This window comes from Equus caballus, chromosome 5 (assembly GCF_041296265.1).
Source record: "Equus caballus isolate H_3958 breed thoroughbred chromosome 5, TB-T2T, whole genome shotgun sequence".
NCBI lineage: Eukaryota > Metazoa > Chordata > Mammalia > Perissodactyla > Equidae > Equus > Equus caballus.
Genome location: NC_091688.1, coordinates 30,229,772 through 30,253,298, shown reverse-complemented (window position 1 = coordinate 30,253,298; position 23,527 = coordinate 30,229,772). Strand labels below are relative to the sequence as shown.

The 23,527-nt window shown below is 43.6% G+C and overlaps 1 protein-coding gene and 1 non-coding gene across 8 annotated transcripts in view; both read left to right on the top strand.

The window, feature by feature from the left end:
- PBX1 (PBX homeobox 1) overlaps positions 1 to 23,527 on the top strand; it is a 308,294-nt gene that overhangs the window by 5,653 nt on the left and 279,114 nt on the right. The gene's annotated exons all lie outside the window — the stretch shown is intronic.
- MIR7177A (microRNA mir-7177a) lies at positions 21,133 to 21,267 on the top strand. Its single transcript, NR_127973.1, has one exon. It is a non-coding gene; the product is annotated as a microRNA mir-7177a (primary transcript).

Below are 23,527 nucleotides of genomic sequence, written 5' to 3'. Positions count from 1 at the left end.
TAATTGCATTATTTTAGCCGTGAGACACCTTTTCAGAGATTTATGGATTGTGCATACAAATATCAAAAGAGCTTTTTCAGTTTGTCACACTTTTTAGTTTTTTTTTTTCTATTAGCCCAGAGCAGGAAACCTTAAGTGTGTATATATTTTTTTCTCTTCTCTTCTTTTTTTTCCTTCCCATTTTCTCTCTTGATCTCTGATGCTTATTTACTTTGAATATTTGATTTGTAGGAATTTGTTTCTAATCGAGTATGCGTTCCTGCTGATCTTGATTCGTAAAATGTAGAATCAGGATATAAAGGCATATTTGATAATCTACGCTAAAGAGGTTATTTTTGAAGACACTTTATCAGATTTTTATTGAAAGGAAAGGTCGTCAGGGCACTTAAGTGTACATTGTGGCCAAAGTGTTTAATTCTAGTCTTCTAATTAAAACCTACTGAGGCAGTAGATCAAAGTGGGTGGGTGTGAATAGAGATCCGGTTCTGGTGTGAGTTAAAGAGTTTGCTCCTTATCCATATTGGCTAAAGTATGGTGATAGGAAGCAGCTATATTGGTCAAAATAATACTCTGAAGGTGGAATTTATTGTTGGACTGTAAATTATATTTTTTACCTTTTCTATTGAATGACGTTAATGTTTGGAGATTTTTAAAAATCTAAATTAAGGTTTTGTGTGTTGTCTCTAGACTATTTTAAAAAAAATAGTTTATTGAGGACTATATATTGAAAATGATAAGGATCAATGCCCCCGTGTTAAGGGCAAATACACACACACACACACACACACACGCAGAGTTGTGGAATGAGAGGGCACCCATGGGTAAAAGTAAGACAAAAGAAAGAAAGAAAGAAAAAAGCTTTCCTCCTTATTCCTCACCTTGTATGTTGGAAGGATTAAGGGGAAGGAAGAAACCTCTTCTGGAATGTTGTGTTCTGTGTTAAAGGTAGGAGACAACTGTGGTGTGTTGAAAAGAACCCTTTGATTCTAAAGCATGATTACTCCATTACTCAGGCTCTGCCTGACCCCCAATCGACGGGCCAGCAGACCTGCCATGCACTGGATGTGTCGGAGACACATAAAGTATCTGTAAAGTTGTAGGAGCTTTTTTTTTTTCCTCTTGATACAAAGCTAATGGAAAGATCGCTTAGGATGCTCAGTTCACATACATTCCTTCGTGGTTTTGAGACTTTCCTACTGGTATGCTGAAGCCCCTTCGCATGTGATGAGTATTTCTGAGCTTCCATCTCCAGCACTGGCGAGGTTCCTTGATGCGGGATGGGCTTCGTTCTGTCTTCTCTCACGAAGTTCACACATGGGGCTCACCTAAGTCTTTGGAAGGAAAGGCACGACTCTGAGAGGGGCCTGCTCATTGCACTCATTTGCTGCTTTTGTGTTTTTTTTTTTGGTCAATGACATTATTTAGAAAACTCAGAAATAAGCAGGAAAACTAGTTGACTGTCTTGCCAACCTTTTGGAACTTTAGAGAAACACACGTGCACAACACCCAAGGTAGGCGGCACCGTCTAAATTACAGTTGATTGATGGGTATTTAAGTCAGAAATTACTGTGGGGATATTGAAAAAAAAAAAAAAAAAACGAACCCATGTGTCTTCTTGCTTCAGAGTGTGGGTAAGTTTTTATTTTGATACTTTTTTTGGCTTTTTTAAATAAATGCTAAGAAAAAAGGATGCCCGCAAAATACTCAGCGGTACTCTCAAACAACAGCAAGACAACCCTGTCGAGACCTACACCAATGTGTTTTTCAAAAGTGGCTTTTATTTGCTTGCTCCTTCTGGGAACATAGAGGTTTTTAATATAGAGTTTTGGACTATTTAATATCTCACTTTCTTTTTCTTTTCTTTTTTTTTTTGAAAGCCATTTGTTGTTTTCTAACAAATTAGCAATAGGCTGTTTTACATACGTGTGTATGTGGTTGTATTGGGGTTGATGGGATAGAAGAGAGGGAAAAAAGTCAAACATATTGCATTTCTTAAAAAGACCTTGAATATATTTTTAAATGTTTCTTGATTTTTTTTTCCTTTTATGTCAAAACTCATGCAGGTTTAAAAATTAGGAAAACATGCGCAAAAAATTGGGTGCCATTTACTAAGGAGAGTATTTATAGATAGCAATGAGTAGCTGGAATTGTTGTGAACGGTTTTAATTTTAAAACATAGCAGCTATCTGTGGCGCTTTTCAGCCCGTTTTCCTCTGCGTATTATCTGTACTGAAGTTAACTCAAATCAAGTCACTGAAGGAGGTTAAAAAAATTATTTTTTTTGCCTCCTTAACACCCTTCATTCTCTCTCTTTTCTTTCTTCTCTGTGTTTAATTAACACCCCCATTACAGAACTGTAGTTTTGTGTTTTTGTTTTTAAATCTACTACTGTATTTCACTTCTGACACCCTCCCGTATTATTCTCGCCTGCCACTTCTTTGTAATGGAACGATTACATTCTGGGACTTCTACTTGTCTCCTCTTTATAGCATTGGGGAATAATGTGCGTGTGTGTGTGTGCGTGCGCCGTGCATGCATGCACACGTGTCTGTGTTTGTATATGTAGGTGCAGGGGCACTATGGAAGGAGGCCGTGTATTGCAGGGAAATACTTCTGATGGTCTTAGCCTTGCACGGAGAACTGGAGTGAAATAACTTTTAGACCATTTGGAGCTGCTTCTGATCGGATTCCTTTTGGGGGCGAAGTGGCAGGAGTGACTTTTCCTAGAAGTTCATCTATAGCAAGCAAATGCAAAAACTTTTTCTTGCTGATGAGGGGATTCAAGATTTGGTCTTTCTCTTTTGGGGGGAAGGGGCTGAGAGAGAGAAAAGGGGTGCAAACGAAGGGAAGGCACAAGCCAGTTGTCCTTGAACGCTGCCTTTCAGGCACAGCGACGTGTTAAGGCAGAAGTAATGTGGTTAGACTATATGTTATTTGTTATAATCTGGATATAAGCTATAGTCCTACAGTAATAGGACTCTGTGAGAGACAGGATGTGAGCTTCTGATGTGTCCCTTCTCTCTAGTCACTTTTGTGCGTTCCATTTTTAGAAGTGGGTTTAGACAAATTCTGGCATTTGAAAGGTGGGCAGGAGGCTGCGAAGAGCCGTTTGGACATACCTACCAGAATACGACTTTTGGAAATGTGGTGTCATTTCTTCTAACGATAGGAGTGTTTGTGAGGATTGGAAATGAGAGAGATTTCGGTTAAACTGAGGAGACTGGAAGAGGATTCGTGAGAAGGAAAACGCAGAGAGAGACTTGTGACCCAGGAAGTGTGGGGTGTGGGGAGCCGCGAGCCGGGAGCAGGGAGGCTGTGCGTTCCGGGTCGGGTGGCAGGTTGCACTCCGGCTAGCCGGCCGAGGGGGGCATTGCTTGCTTGTGTAGTTAGCTCCATGCTGGGGACCAGGCCTTTTCACAGGCTTTTGCCCCTGTGTTCTACTGACATCCATGAACTTTTGGTTGTTGTTGTTGGCAAAATTACAAAATACGCCTAAACAAGCAAACAAACCCAAACCTGGATATTGAACATATTTAAAGAGGAAAGCATTTTCATTTTAATTTAAAGCATAAGCCTGGCTTCTTTCGAGACATCATTTACCTGCATGCCTTAGGAAAACTTGGCATTATTTTGGTTTCAAACTTCTTTTAGATGTCTACTGTTACATTTTGAACTTGGTGAAGTAAACCTACATATACTTTTATTCCTTTTCCTTTTTATAGAAAAAAAATTCACCCAAACCGCCACGTAATAGAGGCAGTGTCCTAGGTCGAGCTCCCAAAGATAGCTCTTCTTTAGTTTCCTATGACCCTGAGAGCACCCCGGCCATTTGCATTGCCTTTTCAGCCTGGGTTAGAGGAATATAGTAATTCTGGCTCCACCTCTGCCCCTTATCTGAGACGATGTGGCAAGGTCTAAGGAATGCAACAATTGATAAATAAAATAAGCAGAGGATTAATGAGTTGTTTGCAGAGTGTTTTGAATTCCCTGGGCTATATAAATAAAAGGTGCTGTATTTTCTATAATAAATTATCTCAGGACTCATATCCTGTTCCATTTCGTAGGATGACATTGTATTAACTCTTTCAGGCCAATAGTGGAAACGGGTCTCCTAGTATATAATTAAGTAATATGGTAGTCACTAGTCTCTCATGAAGAGAATCTCTGGTCGAGTCTTTTGGGCTCATCTGCATCTTAGATATGTCACTTTTTAGAACTTGGCAGAGTGACTTCCAGAAAAAAAAAAAAAGTGCAGGTGTAGACTGTCATAAGATTATAAAAGCTATCTCCTTTTATGGCAGAATAAGGTCAGTAGTGACTTCCCAGAAGGTTTTCTTAGCTCTGACAGCTCTGTTTCAATCTCTCAACTGTTGGTGGAAATCAAGATTGCAACAGGTAGAAAAATTTATCCTTTATGGTTTAAGGTCATACATTCAACCTCATCTTCCACTGACACTTTTGTCATTATGTGGGTACTGAGATGGATGCCTCATACCTGTACTAGTTCTGGACCTACCAGGAAATAGTTATAAGATGATAGGCAAATTGGGTAAATAATTTTAGGAGAAGCTATAATAGTTGTGGTTAAGGACTTGGTCTCTGAAGCTAGACTGCCTGGGTTTGTATTCCAGATCGCCTGCTTTATAGCTGTGTGACCTTATTCAAATTACCAAACCTCTCTGTGCCTCATTTTCTTCATCTATAAAATGGAGATAATCTGGTACCTATTTTAGGGGGTTGTTGTGAGGATTCAGTGAGGTAATACATGTAAATTACAGTGCCTGGCATAGAGTAAAGAGTCAATAACTCTTAGCTTTTATTATTTCTGGCCCTGTTTCCTTATATGAAAAAGAGAGGCTTGCACCAGATGGTCTCTAAAGACCAAGCCAATTTCAAGACTCTGTGATTCTGTACTGAAAAGAGACAAAATTGCTGAATTTAAGATTTGCTTTCTTTTGTTTTTCTCGCCATTCTCTTAAAGTGAGAATTAGCCGTATCTGGCCAAAAGGCTGGAACTAGGTTGGAAGAAGAGGGGGAAAAAAAAAGAATAGGTAAGAGCTAGGACAAAGGTTTTTAATTATCTGCTGTCTGGACAACACCCGCTGGAAAAGCTACAATGGCGTGGATTAGCGATGATGTTTTCTTAGCATCAGCAACTGAGATATTATGTAATCATAGTTAAAAATATTTTCCTTCTGAAAACGCATAAGCCCATCCATTCCACTCACAAAGTTTCAAAGCAGAAAGTGAGTTTAGGGCACCCTGACCTCTTCCTGTCTTCTTAGTATGTTCCTTATTTAGGAAAAATTTTTATCTTCGTCATAATGACAGTCTTGATACATAGTAAGTTTATTCTTTTTTCTACAGCTTTCTTGAGATATATTTCAAATACCATGAAATTCACCCTTTCAACGTGTATAGTTTAGTGGTTTCAGCCTATTCACAAAATTGTGCATCCATCACCACAACCTAAATTTAGAGTGTTTTCCTCACTCTTCAGAAAACCCAGTACGCGTTACCAGTCAGTTTATATTTCTCCCTTTGCCTAATCCTAGTAACCACTAATCTCTGTCACTATGAATTTACCTATTCTGGACATTTCACATAAATGGAATCATACGGTATATGGTTTGTTACTAGTTTCTTTCGCTTAGCATAATGTTTTTAAAGTTCATCTATGCTGTGGCATATATCAATACTTCATTCCTTTTTAGAGGCAGATAATATTCCATTGTATGGATATACCACATTTTGTTTATCCACTAATCGGTTAGGTTGTTTCCATATGTTGTTGCTGCTATGAATATTTGCATACAAGTTTTGTGTGGACGTTTGTTTTTATTTCTTTGGATATATACCTAGGAGTGGAATTCTGGATCATGATAACTCTGTGTTCAGCATTTTGAGGAAGTGCTGCACTGTTTTCCAGAGTGGTTGTAGTAGGTGTATTCTTAGGTCATTTTGTGGATGACAGTGAGTTTTGTCTTCAGCACTCCCAGCCTTCCATTTTTTCAACCTTTTTCTCCAGTCAGTGAGGTTTCTTCTCCACGTTTAGGGCTCTGCTGTATTTTTTGTCTTTTTTGATCAAGAAAAAATATTTTGATCAATTTATTAGAATTGAAATGTGCATGATCAGGATTTATGTAAAACCTCTTTCACAGCTATTTGTGTTTTAAAGAGAAAAAAAAAAGTAAGTCAAAGGAATGAATCTCTACTGCAGGGAATTCAGATGTCAGGTTCCTGGAGAGGAGGACTTTTGCAAAAAGGATTGGACAATTTTTTGAATAGCAATCCCGTAGGATAGAGAAAGTGTGGACTTTGAGGCAAACCAACCTCGATTCGAATCCTTGCTTGTCGAGTAACATTAGTAAGTTGTTTGATTTAACAGGGCTTCAGTCTCCTCCTCTGTACAGTGAAGATAATAATACCACGTAGGGTTGCTGGAAGGACTAAGCAGGACAATATAGAGCACACAGTTCAGTGAGTGTGTTCAAAAACTGGCAACTACGGTTATTTTTCCGAAACCACATGGCAGAGTGGTGACCATCCCTCTCATTCCTTTGGCTCCGTCTGTCAAGTTGAGTGTTCTACAAGCTCTTGCCCAGGAGGTTTCGAGGCTCACGGAAATGCTTCCTGACCCTGCTTTTATAAATGCTTTAAATGGTTGTCTCTATGAGACAGAGACAAGTCTAGGGCTCAGCAAAAGGCATCCCAACGCTCCTGCACCCCGCTCCTTCAATCCTAGACTGTAGGGAGAGAATCCCACAGAACAGTGCTGTTCAGTGAACACATATATAATTTTTAATTTAAGGCTTTCCATTTTCTAGTAGCCCGTTAAAAAAAGTAAAAAGAGAAACAGCTAAAATTAATTTTAATAATACGTTTTATTTAGTCCAGATATGTCTACAATATTTCAACGTGATCAACATAAAAATTAATGAGATATTTTACTTTCTTTCTGTGCGTGTACTAAGGCTTTGAAACGCGTTGCGTGTTTCACATTTACAGCATGACTTCAGTTTGGACTAGCTGGACTTCAAGTACTCAATAGCCGCATGTAGATGGTGTCTACCGTATTGGACAGCCTGGCCATGGAATGATTGTTCTGGCATAAACTTTTGTTTTGTTCCTTTTTTGGTGTAGTTTGCACACTCTAAGGAAGACACATGGTTGTTCCCTACTCAAACTTGATCTGGTAGTCCTGTGGCAATTGAAATTTGTTCCTGTTGGATAGCCATCTTCCAGAGTAAAGCATATCTAAGGCATCTCTTTCTGGGAGTGTCCCACTGCTGGGAGCTGGGACGAGCTGGTTCCCGGCTACCTCCTCTTTTTTGCTGCTTTCGTTCCCTAACTCCCTGTTTTATGCTTTGTTTCCTTATTCTTAACAAAATCTGAAATGTTGCCTAAAATAGAATGAGTGGGTGGAAGCAGCCACCTTGTTTTCTATAGCTAGAATACAATGGAACAAGTACAGAGGACTGTGACAAAAGTTCACTGGACCCAGAGGCAGGAGTTCTGAGGCCTAACGCCGACTGCCTCCAAGTTTGTCTGTTATTTTGAGAATGCCATTTAACCTCTTGGTCTCGGGTTTCCACACCCATCGAATGGGCAGCTCTCGAGAGCCGCTAATCTGACCCCACATTCCATGGATCATGAGCCCCAACATGGTCCCTGCCAAGGTCTGGCTTCATAGGACAGAAGGCAGGTGGAGCATTTATACGATAAAATTCTTTTTTCTTGTTATGGCAGTTCTAATTTATTCTGTGCCTCCTTATATCTATTCTAGACAGGCATGTAAAACTGGTTATGGTGATGGTAAAGCTGCCTCCATCAGTCAAGTTGAATTGGAGATGGCAAACTGGGAGGGGAAAAAAATCACTGGTTTTTTCTTTTTTTTTAATTAAAGCCTTCAGCATTACATTTACAAGGCCAGTTGGAGGCCAGTCCCAGTTTAATCCACCTTGTTGACTCTATGACTGAATGCAAATAATGTTTCTTTTGCATACTATTTGTAGCTGTTGGATTCTAGACTGGAAATTGCTTTTGGAAAATCTGAAGATTTACGGCTGCAGGATTGCAAGTGCACTATACCTTTGCAAGTTCATATGGTACAGCCCAGGAAGTCAGGAAACTTGGGTTTTGTTTTCACCTTGGAATCTGGAGTTACTTGTTCACCGTCTGCCTCAGCTGAAATACTAAGATGATGTCTGTTTCCCACCTAACTGACAGTGAGGCTTCTGGAAACTTAAAGTGAGGATATTTACAAAGATGTTTGACTCTCCTTAAGAAAGTGTGGTCCAGTAAGTGTGAGAGTGAAGTTCTGTATTTGTCGAGTTTTGAGACTGGGTTGAATCTGCCAGTAGGTCAAAGGAATAAATTTACCTAGTGGCCTTTGCTGGTAGGGCCGAGAGAGAGAGAGAGAAGTCAGTCTTTTTTTGAGGAGTTTAGAGGATTTGAGACCAAGTGTTGTCACTGTAAGAGAATCCTCCTTATAATTCTCATTGTTAATAGAATTGAAAGTTTGCATTTATCTTTTGTCCCTAACAAAGAAAGCCTCTCAGCGACCCCAATGATGAGCCCAGCCTACATCCATTCTGAAAGGTTCTCTACGGATATGAGGGTGTAGACGTTAATTCCTTTCTACAGAATTTGCATGCAGAGGCTCTAGGGCCGTGCACCCTGCTTACATTAATAAACATTTAAAAACAAAGCGCGGGCAACGCTGGCACAGCTTTCCTTTGTGTGGCCCGCTTACTAGGGTGCCTGTAATCCCTAACCCCTTGCGAGGGAAATGCCTGGGTGGGTGCGGGTGGGTGGTGATGCTGCGCGCGGCACCGAGTATAAAGGCCGGAGAAGTAAGCACATCGTGTGAGGAATAAATTAAAGCAGCTTCGTCTTGAGGCCAATTAAGGGGGAAAGGAAAAACCCACGACAGCAACAGAAATCAAGAAATGAGAGAGCGTGCTTGCTTAGACCAAGTGAAAAGGAGAAATCGGCGTCGTCTGGAAGGAGTTTAAGGGGATGCATCACAAAATAAAACTTTTGGAACTTAAGAAAATGCGAAGAAACAGTGGAGGAGCCAGGGAGCGAGCCACATGGCCTTGTGCTAAGGCGAGAGGCCCCTTTTAGGCAGGATCCTAATGTTGCGGGCTGGGCCTGGGTAGCCGGCGCCTGGGTCTTGCTGCAAGCCCCCGCACGACTCGCCTTTCCGAGGAGGGGCCCAGGGAGGCCGCGAAGCCCCCTCGCAAAGCTGTGGACCTCACCGCCCGGCTGATGCACGCGGCAGAAGGGACGCTTGGCAGCGCCGGGCCGCCAGCTCCACGTCGCCCGCCCGGGGCCTCGGCTGCGCCCGCACTGCCGTTCGCTCTGGGCTGGGGGACCGGAACCACGTTCCCGCGCGAGCCCCGAGCCCCCAAGACCCCCGGCGCGGGCTGCCCGCTCTGGGACCGGGAAGCCAAGTGTCCCCGGAGTGGGGCTTGGTTGTGGCTTCAACATTTCCCTTTTCTTTGGCTGCATCCCTCCCCCGCCACCTCCTCTATCCCCGCTGACCTCACTCTCCTTTCTCTTAGAGGGTGGCAGGAGACGACCCCCGCCCCACAGGGGAAAAACACTGTGGGGAGCCACCCTTCCTTTTTAAAATACCTATCAGGATGGGCTTGGACGCTCACAGCCACAGCGATCAGAGCCTCCGAGTGAGGGAGTGAGGGAGTGAGGGAGTGAGGGTGCCGGCGGCCTGTCCCCAGGGAGCCGGGCCCAGGGTCTGCTCATGCACTGGGTCTGAGCCGCATTTTCGGTATGCAAAGTGCCCGTGCTGTGCAGACATCGCTGGTGGTGGTTTTGCATACAGAAGTGAAATTCAGAAGGCAGCGTGTAAGCACGTGGGTGAGTGTGTGTGTGCGTGCGCGCGCACTCACACGGACGCATGTTAATTTGTATCTCCCTTCGTCGTTGGTCCTGTGTTGTTTCCTCTGTGTTCCATAAATACTATTCCGGTTGATGGTTTATGGTATTGAATGAATCAAATCACATCATCTGAAGTTGCTGCAGAAACCCTCGTTCTTCTCTCTCTCTCCGCTCTTAGAGGGAGCACGTCATTTTCCCCTGGGGAGATTTTTAACCCAAAGAACCTTGATGTACTTTAAACAGCATTGACATTTGTTTTTGTTGAGCTTGGTCTGATTTCTCTAACACTTGAAGAAGGTTTGGGGCCTTCAGACATACCCACTTTCTTATATGGCCGCTTGTCTTCTCTCAGAGGAATGTCTGAAGGGGCCGCAAGCTGCCTTACTTTTGCAAGTCTTCCAAAAATAGAGGATTAATTTTGGTAATTTGTACCCCTCCTGCCCATACACACATAGTTGCTTCCCCTCCCCCATCTAGCCTGCTGGAGCCCAAGGCAGGAAGGGGCTGTCGTCATGCTCATGCCTAAGCCATATTACTTTATTTTTCTTCTTAGAAAGTTACACTAGGAAAGATGTTCTTGATGTGTGATTATTATTCTTAAATGGATTCTCATGCTTTCCTTTTATTGCTGTTACAGCCTCGCAGAGCAATGACCGGGTCCTACAGTAGACCCTCCAGAAACTTTCTATTGAATGAATGTGCAAGAGCTACAAGTCAGAAAGGTTGAATTCCCTCATTACTTAGAAAATCTATGAATTAATTCTCCCTCTCAATTTCCACCAGCCCGGTCTCTGATCCACCAGCTGAAGAATCAGGCCTATTATTAATTTCGCAGGATGAGTTTCTCATCCCAGTGATTCTGGGGGAGAGGATGCAAGGGTTATTATGTAGGTTGAGAGTTCACATGTTACTTCTGACTGTTACAGATGTTGTAGCTAAAATATAAGAGTAGCAATAATCATACCAGCAACAGGGATAATAAAGAATGAAAATAATTGCTTCCCTCTGCTCCTGATTTGGACCCCCGCACCCTCCTACTCATTAACTCTACCGTGACCCCTCCCTTTCTAGGTGTTTCAGATTCTTGATAACCACAGCTGTGGATTAACCTCCTAAAGGCTTACACTCAAGAGAGAAGCATCTTCCTAGTGGCTTCCATTTGGGCATAAATATGCAAAGATTGGTCGTCTTGTCAAGATCCCATTTGAATATACCTTCTCCTCACCTACAATGTCACCTCCTGAATGTTGCCCTTCCTGAGTGGAGGTTATAGGGGCCTAATTGTTTTTAAGCAAGTTTGACCAAATATTTTTGAACACCAGCTGTTCTGGAGATGTTAGGGGAAAACTCTTATCTCCCACAGGTTGAATAGTAAAAAAGTTAAAAACGAATTCCTGTCCTGGTTGGGTTTAGCTTTGCAATACCGGTTAGACCTTTTCATTTTCGACCTTCTAGAGGGAATGATGAAATTGCAGTTTGTATTCAATTTTGGTCCATTTATTACTTTAGCAAATATTTATGAAACTTCTCTCTATGAGGCATTATGAAAGAGACTGAGGATACACGTGTGTAAGTTGTGGCCCTTACTCTTAATGAGCTTGCAGCCCAGGAAGGGGCCTCCAGCATGGTCGTGAGTTGTGTACCATGGGCAGCAGACTTGCTCCCAAAGCCCTGTGCCCACCACAGGACCATTCCGTGGGGCCAGGAGTGTGGCTGGAGAGGTCATTTGCAACCCAAGTTCATTAACGCTCTGGGTGATACGTGTGGAAGCATGCTTTCTTTCATTCAGAGGTGCTGTTTTTAACTCAGGAAGCATGAGAAATGTTCTGTGTTTGAGTCCTTGCATATTTTGGCCCTCTTGCCTTTCCCTAAACACTGTAACCCCTTTCATTTCCTTCCCTCCTTCCCCCTTTCCCTCTTTCTTTTGTTCCCTTCCTCCCGTCTGGGGGGGCCTCCCCTACTCCCCCAAATTGCTATTTGCCAAACTTGTGACCTGAGACCACTTGGCATTTCCCTGGGATGGCTGGAATTTACCACCCGCTGAATAGGCATTCTGTGACATTTGCTCACCTGGGCAGCTTAAGCTACGTGGTCTGTGTGGAGGGACTGCCGAGAGGAAGTGTGAAATTTACCTCTGTGCTCCGGGGTTCTTGCCAGCAGGGAGACAAACAATGATGCTTTCTAGAAGCTGGAATTAATTTTTATCATGGCACACATATATAGTTATATATATTCATACACACATTTATTATGTATTCCATAAATGCATGTAGACAATTTGTGCATTATCTGTCATTCTCTAGTCATTATTTTAACAAATTAAATTTTCATGGTTAGCTTCATCTTTCATATTCATACCCTCCCCTTCCACAGCCACCTTCTTTCTTCTTCTCCCTCCCTGCTGGTAGAAGACACTGGGTTAACTTAATGCTCTTTGAGGCCTTCTGCCGTTAGACCTCCTGTCTCCTTAAGGTTTCTGAGACTGGTGATGGCTTTCTCATCGTGGCCTGCCCAGTCTTTCTGCTGATAAGGAAATAGCTGCTTGTCTCTTTGGATCAAACTGGTCTACAGGCTTGTTCAGTCCAGTTACTGGGACAGGCCAGCCCTGGAGGCTTCTCCGGCTCTTGGAACATACAGACGCACAGTCTGTCTGTCCTGGCCGTCAGCCGAGGAGGGGAGGCAGGCAGTGTAGATGGTTAAGCTGTTACTTTATACTCATGTCTAGTCCGTTCAAGTGATTTGAAGGGAAGAGAGCTCTGGGCCCCGGGCTGCGAGAAGAGTGGTGGTGGGTCATTCTAGGATGCAGCTGACCTGGAGATGTCAGCTGAAGTGATGCTCCTTCCTTCTCTGTGGAGCAGGGAGATCTTCCGTCCACAGGTTGTAATAGCTGACGCACACGGAACGCTGACTACATGCAGAGCTGCTGTTATTACCCTAGTTTTTAAGCTGAAGAAACTGAGATATAGAGAGTTAAATGAACGTCCCTGAAGTCGCACAGCTAATGAGAGGATGAGTTGGGACAGCTTTTAGTCAGGAAGTTTTACTAAATGTAGATTTTTCTACAAATATATTCATTCTCATTGAGTGACAGCCCTTCAAATGGTGGTTCTTCCAAGAAAATCCTGGGGAATCCTACTCAGTTGTCCAAAACCCAAATCATTTGGCTCCACACATCTCTGGTCCTGTTCCTCAGGTACACAGACTTAATTATCCCTTGGCTGTGCTTGGCTGTAAAACATAAGGAAAAGAAGCTAAGTCTAAAATTCTCCTTGGGCCTATTTCCTGATTTCCATTAGGTCAGCACCAGTTTTCTTTTTAGAATCCACCTGATTTCTTTCAGACAATGAGTGACTTGTTTGCATAGGTGGTCTAAAGCTGGACTGCCATATATATATCTCACCTTTTCTAATTTCTCCTGCAAAGCCTGGGGTTTTGACAGGAACATAATGCAAGGTACAGGGTCTTGTTCTTGCACACCCTTCCTGGTCGTGCCATCCTTCTGTCACATCTTCATGGGTGGCCTCCTCCAGGCCTGGGCCTCTCAGATGATTCTAAATGGTACAGATGGGAGCTTCCTTGGTGAGACCTGAAAGGCTCATGTCTCCAGTTGAGAGCCACTCTTGTCAGATTGGCACAGTGAGCAGCTCCATTTTTTGATAAATAGGTGTTCTTGTTTTGAGGAGGGGACAGCTACCTCCTGAGGGAAGGGTGGTCCAGAGGGCAGCCTGGTGGAAAGGACCTGGGTGGAGGTGAAGTCCTGGTGATGGTAACATTTGCAGGGCCTATTATCTTCACATCACCCCAAGTGTCAGAAGGGAAAGAAAGAATTCAAGGTATCCCATGTTTAAATTTATTGCTTAGAAAACAGTATACACCAGGAAGACCTTAATGAAGAAAATTTTGCAAAGGAAAAGAAATTCACCTTTTATCCTGGTGCCCTAGAGCTCATATCTATTAGCAGCCCCTCCTCCCATGTTTGTATTTCCTCTTTTCATTTTCCTTATGGCTGTATGAGTTTTCCATTTCTTGGAAATGATTGTACTCATGAATGAAATTCTCTTCTGTTTACCAACAAAACCTTTGATGTATCTTATTTATTTATTGCTCATCTCATTTCAAAGAGGAATTCAAGTAGGTTACCAAAAGCTACAAGCAATATGAACAGATTTACTAAATAAATGAGGAATCTAGAAAAGAAAATTGAGGTAGAAAAATAAAATGCAAAGGAATGTTAGTATATAACATTGCCTGTTTAAGATCCTTTCTCACTGTGGCCTTCCCAGTCCTTTTGCTGGTGAGAAAATAGCTTCCTAACTCTTTGGATCAAGTCTGGGACCTTGTTCAGTCCAGATCCTATAGAGGTTGGCTATAGATTTGATTCTGCTTCCTGGTAGCAAAAGCAAAAAGGGAAATAGAATCAGTTTTCTATTTCAGAGTATTTAGAATTGAAAACAGATCAATTGTTGGCCATGAACAAAGTTTCTCCTGTAGTTCCTAGTAAGAAGATGCTAAGTGACATGATAAATGTTGTCTTCAACAACATGATGAAAAAAATATTATATTTCATATTTTACCATAGCCCTTTATACATAACCTCCCCACAATACTCGCCAGATTTTCGTATATTTATTGGTTTATGGTCAGATTCCCTTATTGAACTAATGAATTTCTGGAAAAGAATGATCAGGGCTTATATACCAGTGCACAGTACAAACTCAGTTAATATTTTTTTAATTGAAACACTGTTTTATTTGCTTATGCAAAAAGGAGGAAAATCCACTTATTAACATTTATTGAGTACTTGCTACTGAAAAGAAGGATCAATCAAACGTTTCTGCCCTTGAGGAAGTTATGCTCTACTGGGAATAAATACATCTTAATAGATGCATTAGACTCTAGCTTGATAGGTGCTATGTAACAGAGGTGTGAACATTTTGTCTTTTGTGGAATGAGATAGATATAAGATTGCTAAAAATGCACTCTCAATACAGCTAACATCTCCCTTTGGAGTTTGGGTTTGGATCCTTAAGCCAAGAGGGGAGAGAAAACAAATGAGGGCATCTGAGAGTTTTCTGAGAGGAGAGAGGTGATCGTCTTGCACACTTGCGTTTTCACTTACATTCTTTTTGGAGAGAGGGTCCTATCCTGTTCCTTGGCTAGCTAGCCCACCCTCCCTGACCCCCAGGTCTCCCGAAGGAGAGGGGGTGAGAGGGGTCAGGCCCCTCTTTTGCTCTCTTCCTAACTTGACCCGGCAGCCTTGGCAGCAACTCTGTGGGTCCACTTCCCATGAGCAGCTGGAGTTGGGCCACCACCGCCATTCCTGTGACTGGCTTACGGAGAAAACACGGGTCCTCAGACCAGGGACAGTGAATGATCCCTGGGACGTACTTGTAAAATAAAGAGTGAAAAGGGCAAACTTTTCTGCCACACTTGGCTTTTATCCAGTTTTGTTAATTTTTAGATGTTCATTACTACACGAATCAGAGAAGAGTTTTACCTTCTTATATCCCTTTCTCCTTCCTTCTCTTTCTTCCTTCCTTTCATTCAAAAACATTTACCCGGCACTTAACTTCTAAGCCAGGTGTCATGGGAAATGCAAGACAGGACCTTGTCCTCAAATTGCTTGCCATTGGGAGAAGAAAGAGAGAGGGCTTCAGGACAGCTGTTGATCATGGCCTTGAAAGTGACCTAAGGGTAGCATAGTACTGAACCCACAGTGTGCTTGCTCTCAAAAAAGTTTCCAGAAAGATGATTGTAAGATTGTAAGCTTCCCCTTCCAGATGGTAGACTCCTAGGGAACCATGCTGTGTTCATCTCTGCATACCTAGCAGTACCAGGGCTTGGTACGTATATGATGCTCCGTAAATGTTAGTTGAAGGAAGGATGGAAAGAAGAAGTCACAGATAATTCATCTAAATCTAAATTTGGCTTTATTTTTTCAGACCTAACCTCTTAAGAAATTATTGCCAAAATTACTACTGTCTGCTGAACTTTCTGTATGTGCTTCTCTGATGTGTCAAAGAATGAGAAGACAGGATGGAAATACCTCTTAGATCTCTTGGATCACTCCAGTGAAGTGCTCCAAACCCAGTGCTCAGAGAGGAAGAGGTTTCAGGTTGGCATCGACCTGTTACTGAAGGAGTGAGAGTTCTTGGATGGCTCCTCTGAGTCTGAGTTTTCTGAGTTATGATCTTGGACTTGGGGTTATGAAGCGTGTGTGGGGTGTCGTGCGGCGGGGGCGGGGGCCGGGAGAGGACACATGAGAACCATGTAAAAACAAGTGATAATCAGATGTAGGAAGCCGGCTAGACTCTGCCTTCCAGCAGGAGAGGCAGCAGTGGGAGGGGCAGCTGCTGCCTTAATTAGTCAGTGGCTCAGGTTGCGGCACCTTCCCATCCTCAAATTGGCTTGCAAAGTCACCTCCTTTCTCTCTTCTCTCTCCCAAAAGTTAAGCCAACTTTCTTTTCACTCTGTTTGGAGTTTGGGTTTGGATTCTTAAGCCAGGAGGGGAGAGAAAACAGGGAGGATAAGGGCATCTGTGAGTTTTCCGAGAGAGGAGAGTGGCAATTGTCTTGCAGATTCACGTTTTCACTTCCATTCTCTTTTCTGGGAGAGGCCTCTTCCTTGGCTAACTAACCCATCCTTCCTGACCCCATTTTCTGCCCAGTTTTCCTTCTATCTGATCAATTGAAATGTTGGAAAAGGACCCCTCCATTAAATCATCATAATGATAATAATAATAAAATAATAATAATAATAACCACCACAAATAAACCAAGAAGTTGGAAGTGGGATATTTTTTTTTTTTTCTTTTTTTAGTGTGAAAGAGTTTGTAGACCCTGAGGCCGGGGAATTATTTTTTTTCGGAGGCTCTCAGGGCACACTACCCTTTCCCCACCCCTTCCAATGTGAGTGTGTGTAATTTAAACCTGTCCTTGGGGAGGCGGAAAGGCAGAATTGCCCCCATCTTCCTCACACAAGTCCCCTTCTCCCTCAGTGAGAATTCCTGGTGGGAGTCTGTGATATCTCAAATGGGGCTGTCACTTTCAGGGTCACTCCCTGGGGATGGCCTTCCCCCAATCCCAGTGCAGTTCAGATGTTGCTGAGTGAAGGGTAGCAAGAAGCTCATTTATGCGTTTCCCTCCTCATCAGCCCCATTCCTTGTTGGGTCCTGCATTGGCTTGAGTGGCTTTCCTCTTTAGCCTTGTCCTTGGGTGAGGGGGTTGGTCTTAGACAAGGAATCTCACTGTGGGCTTTGAGGAGCTTAGTAGGTCCTTGAGGACCAGTCCATTTAAATGAAAACGTCCTAAGTATTTCCTTTGCCTCAGTTTGGAGGCCACTAGAACCACTTCCTTTGTCTGATTCTTTTCTGTGGCTGCTCCACATTCTTTCTCAGCAGAAGCACAGTCTTTGCCTTCTTATCTCTGCTCTTCTCAGTTGCCGAGACTCTCACCCTGTGTTGGGCATCTTGGCAGCTAGTAACAATCTATGGGCTAGAAACTTTTAGCATTTCGGTTTGTAAACTTTTTTCTTGACATCCTCTGCTCATGTGTAGTCTTTTTCTTGAATAAGGAGCCCTTTCTTTTGTGCAGTTAATGATCAAAATAAATTTAAATTTATAGTCTCATCCCTTTTCTATAACATCCCTTGAATAAGTAGTCCTTATAGACATTGATTCATTCATTCATTCAAATACTCAACAAATAACTTCTTCCTGGAGTACTAAGTAAAAGAGAGAGAAAAGAAGTCTGGGAACCTGGCAGTACAACTCCGCTGGACATCGAGAAGCATGTGCTAGACTCACACCTTGGGAAATTAGAGCATTTTTTAGGATATTGAAAGAACCATAAATAGTGATGATCACTCATAATCTTACTGGCAAATCCATACGTCAAACCAAATAGGAAAGTACACCCAACACCCTCCTCTTATGTTTAGGAGTTTACACTGGTGGAGAGATTGCTCTGATGTATTCAGACAAATAGGAATAAGAAGAACAGAGGGTGTTATCTACTGAAGATACAGGTGCATGTATTTCATTGCTGGCCTTGAGGAAGCTGCTCATGGGTGGAGATGCTATGGTTATCCCTCTTGTAAGAACCAGCATCAAACACAGCACTAGGCACGTGGTGAGTGTTCAGTAAATGTTTTTCCCTCTTCATTTCCAAAGCAAAATGGAAACATCCAAGCCCATTTGCAGCAGCATCATGATGCAGGGGAACTGTTATGGGCCTGTTCTACTGTGGGGTAGATTGGAAACGAGGGGCCTGCCACTCAGGCCAGTTTCCTCATCTGAAATCTGGGCACTGATTACACTCATTAGTCTGGCCCCGTCCACCTCCAAGGTGGTTGTGAATCTCCAGTGAGATATGGGTGTAAAATGCTTTGTAAACTATAAAGCTTGAGTGGCTTATAACACAACTCTAAGACTTCTTCTCTAACCTGTACTGTCACAACCACTTGCAAAATCAAAGCCAGAAAAGGGAGTCACAGATTGGCAGGCATGTGGAGGGCTGATTTAGAACACGGCATAGATTTAGAAATCTTGTTGAACACAGAATTGGTGGGGCATGCAGTGAATATGGAGCTGGAGATCCCACGAGGGTTGAACAGCGAGGTGTGATTGAGAGTTAGATGATGGCGTATTGAGACCGTTATACACAGGGGGAGCTTGAAAATAGAGGTTACCTGCGTGCAGAGAGAACAGCGGCCACAGTCCACCAGGATTTGGGATGGAGAATGAAACTTGAGTGTCGACCTCATAAATCCCACACCTAATTTCAGCAACAGCTCTGAGTTCTAAGGATGAAGTGCATGACCAAGTACGTAAGGGACATAGCAAGTACGGCTTGTTTGTGTGTGTGCCCTCTGTGTGTCCCTATTTCACGTTCCCTGGTTTCACACACCAGGCCATAGGATGCTACAGCTCCTGCTGTATCTTCAGGTAAGGGGTACCGATGTCTGTCACTTTGTATGGATGTATTCCTGAAAAGCAGGTGGGTCCAGTTTTCATAACTGTGTACTTTATTTGAGTACACTCCTTAGCTTCGTGGAAGCAATATGTGTGATGGAAAGAACACGGATGGGGGTATTACAGGGAATGATGACTTGGGGAAGTTGCTGAACTCTGGGGTCTTGACTGCCTCATCTTTAAAGGAAGAGGTTACATTTGAATGATTAATAAGGTCTCTTCCAGGGCTGGGCCTAGAACACCCCTTTTGCACAGGGAAGAGCCCTGTTTGTCATGTGAATACTCATGCAACATTTTATCTGCCTTTTTTTGTTGTTAGCTGTTGATCTTTGTGTGTTTGGTTTTCTTACATCATATGCACTTGTTCAATGGGTGGAGTTTATTTTCCTATACATAGAATGCAGAATGAGAGGTTTTCAGTACACAGATTCACTACTAACTCAGGTTCCTCCAAACGTTAATGACTGATCACCTCATTGGCCCGTCGATCTGCCTCTTTTCATCACCAGGTTTTTTTTGTGAAGTTAAGGCGAAGACACAGACTCCCATTTGCAGCAGTTCGGGACTTCTGCTTCGGGAAAACAGCCTCACATACACTACAGGAGGTGTTCCCAGGAGAGGTGGAGAGACGAAGTGCCAGATGTTGTAGCAACATCTCCCCACCCCCTTCTAGTCCTGGTAGTGTGAATCTCCCACCCAGTCACTTAAGCCCACTTCTGATGTGCAAGAGGAGAGGGGAGAGAGCCCTGGGGATGCAGGAGGGCTTGTCACCTCTCATTCCTCCGTGCTGGGATGGACACCTGATTTTTGGGGTATTGAAATCCAGAGGCTGAGGCAAAGACCAAAGGACAGAGGCCAGACCCAAAGTGACTGCATGATTGCATGCGGGCGCACAATGATTGAATGGAGCAGTAATACCCATCCCTGGGAGCTGAAAAACCTCACGTCCAGATGTGGTCAGGGAGGTTCACAGAATGAAAGACAGTCTGATGAGTGAGCTACGCACGCCTGTAGAGTACAATAGAAAAATCAATAGTAAGTGGAGGTGAAAGAGTTTTAGCCGGGTTTTATTGAGCACAAAGAAGACAAACTGGCTTTTGCAGTGGTTCCAACCCTATGTTAATGGTGCTTTTTTGAAAGCTACAGTACAGGGTTGGGGGGAAAAGCCACCCAGGAAAAGTCACCAGCCCCTCCATGCAAACGGTATGTGTGTACACAGATGGGGAAAAAGAGAAAGACACTTGGGACTAAACATTTTTGGGTCTGTACATGTGGATTTGTGCATGCGGTGAGGGGTGCCATGATTTTACGTGCATGCCTGTATTTTATTTTGAACTTTCAGATTGAGATGAGTTTGATCTGTCTTTTCCCATCCCTGGTAACTTTTTCCTTCCCTTTGCTCTCTACAAGTCTACTGTGGCTTTATTAGGAATTCCCTTTGGTTTAGGGGGAAAAAAATCACAGGGAGAAAGAGACCGGCTGGAGGGGAAAGAAACAAAACTGGCTGTTGGCTGGCAGCCCACAGCATGGGCCCACAGCCTTATTGGAGAGTGGTGCCCGGCCCTCTGTGTTCTTCAGCACTCCCCTCTTTACCTCCACGGTGCCCTTTTTTTCCTAAGGGGGCTGCGGGAGGGAGATTGTTTTACCCTCCTAACTCCCGTTTTTTTTCCTTTCTGTTGTTTAAAGAGAATTCGCTCTCCTTTTTTTTTTTTTGAGGCTTGCGCCTAGAGAGCAGCGAATTTCTCCTTGCTGGCCTCTCCTCTCCTCCCCAGCCCCCTCCCTGATGAAGAGTTCATCCAAAGTTCGCATCCAGACTCCGAACAAAGTGGCGCAGACCTTTTCCTGACTCCTCACCCTTTGTCCTCATCACTCAGTGACAGACAGGAATCAAATGCTGAGGACCCAGCCCGGAGAGGGGCCGTGGGGGTGGGAGGAGAAAGGAGAAGTTCCCATTAACTCGCCGGGCCCTTAACAACCCCGGGAGGGAGGAGGAGGCGGCGGAGGAGGGTAGCGGCCCCAGAAAGGATTTTTGTTTAAGTTTCCCCAGGCACACACTGAGCATTCCCAAGTTGTTTGCAGACGGTTTCATCTGGTTTCTGTTTGAGGGGAAGAGAGGACGGGACGATCAGTAAGGAGACGGGGCTGGCAGGGGGGAGAGAAGAGACCGGAAAATGATAGCGGGTGCTTTTTTCCTGAAGCTGGAAACATTGAAGCAGGCTGATCCAACTGTGAGAAAACAGATTCACTGGGAGTTAAGGGTTCACCTTTTGGAGGTGGATTACACTTTTCAGGACACCAGAGGACCATAGAGCAAATTACTTCTTCCAGAGTGCTAAATGATCCCCTGGTGCCCTAGAAAGAGCCGTTTACCTCCAAAAGGTGAGTTGTTTATTGCTGGTGAGTAGAATATTGGCTGTAATGCTGGCTCATCCATCCTCTCACATCCCTGCGAGGTATTTAGGGTGGAGGTGATATTATCCACCTGTCACCATGGGAAGGGGGCTGACAAATGCCTTTCTGATTCCTGTTCCCTGGATTGAATTGCTGGGGAGGGAGGTGAAGTGACTTTTCCAAGGTCTTTTCGTGAGCCACGGACTGAGCTGGAATTTGATTTCTATCCCTGTGGCAATGCTCTTGTTGGTCAGAGAAGGATGAGCGTATTAACTCTTCCATGGAGCCTCATGTACAAAGGCTGATACGAGAAATGCCTCTGCCAGCTCTAACTGGGAAGGGAGAGGCCAAAAGGAGGACACTTCCGTGATGTCCCGACCTCGTTAGGGGCTGCCTGCTGTTTTCTTAGCGCTCTGGGGCTCTGAGCTGGCTCACTTGTCCTGCTTGCTTCATGCACTCCTGCCCAGGATTCCCCATCGCCACCACCCCCCCCTTGAGCCACAGAGGTCAGTCCCGCTGAGTCCAGGTAAACAAGCTCCTGGGGGGGGGGAGTGAAAAATGGGGCCTGAATTGGTGAGGAGGAAGTTAAATTGTGAGGTGCCATGTTTGGTGAGCCTTCATGGGGAGGACGACAGCGTGAAATCTTTCTTGGCATTGTAGACAGGAGATCTATTGCCTTTTCCTCTCTTAAATCTTTAAAATCATAGTGAACTCTGTGACTCCCGAAAGTGGATGCTGTCCCCTAGCGCTTCACAGTTTGGATGATTCGGGGAGCTGAGATGTCCTGTTGGGCTGAACAGGGATTTGCCGGAAGGAGTCAGGATGCTTGGGTTTTGTTTCTCCTCCTGACCGTAGATTTGTTAAATAAACTATAAGCCGAAGAAAGAACAAAATCCACTCTTTGCAGGGATGTTGCTTGCTGATCCTAAAAAGACCTTCAAATGCGTGATGACACTTCTAACAGTTACGGAGGGTTTATGTGCCATTCATCTTGCAAAGCAGTTCATATATGTTCATAGATGTTATTTCATTTAATCTACACAACCACAACAATCCTATGAGGTGGAAATTGCTATTATTTTGATGCGGGGTCAGTGAGCCGAGAAGTCGAAAGAAAGATTTCTTGGACTCTCAAGATCTGGCAGTAGTGCTCTTTTATTTAGAGAACAGTGTGGAATAGCATGGGGACAGGACCCATGGGCAGTCAGGCTGCTGCTTGGGGACAGGACCCACAGGCAAGAGGAGCTGCTGCTGCAAACATGGCTGGAGAGTAAGGCTAAATTTAAGGCATAGGTATGTGAGCCATCTCTTTACAAGACAAAGGAAAGAACATGTAAAAAAGTTAAAAATGATATCAGTGCAGGTGGGGTCTGGCCATTGGGTGGTCCCACAACTTTTAGATAATAATCAAATCAGATTAAGTAAAGGCCAGAAGCCACCACCCTAAATCAGTTACATGAGGTTGCCAGACAGTAACCAACTTAAGTCCTTGCCTTCCCCATTAAGAGTTTCTGGAGATAAGGTCATCTCCCTTCTTCCTGGCACAGAGAGGGAGGCATCTTTACAGATGGAGGTTTCCCTTACAAATGTAAATGTATCCCAGCAAAGGGCAAGCAAACTCTGCTCCTCGGAGCCTGCTTCTCATCTGCAGTTTTAAAAGTAACCAGCCTAAAAATCCTCATCAATTTGACAAGTGAGGAAACTGAGGCACAGAGTGATTAAGATAACCTTCCTGAGATCAGCTGAGTAAATAGTTGTGTGCCTTCTCGTGGAAATACAGCACATTTCTAGTATTTTTACAGAATAGCTCTGTTCACAGAGTTTTGGAATCAAGGGACAACTTTATTAATTAGGATCGTAGATAACTTGGGTTTGGAGTCACTTCAGGCTAAGCTGAATGAAAGCTTACCTTTTTACAGGTTAACAAAGAGTGGGACTTTCTTACTCTATTAGTAGCGTACATGGTGTTCATGGGGATATTTATCCTGCTTTGGAGAATAAACTTTCCAAAGATTTAGCAGCAGCATTTGCATACAATAAATGTTTTAATTACTAATGATCCTTGCCAATTAATTAAAAAGTATGTCTGTCATGGTGCTGCTTTCTTGGCAGCACGATTATTGACAATGAGTTTGTGTGCATATTTGAGCAATACAATGACATGTCTTTTCAACATTTCCTAATCCAGGCTTTTTGTGGCGGAACATCCTGTTAGCAGACTGGTGCAGGTTTTCCTAGTCTACAAGGAGAGAAGTGGCGAGA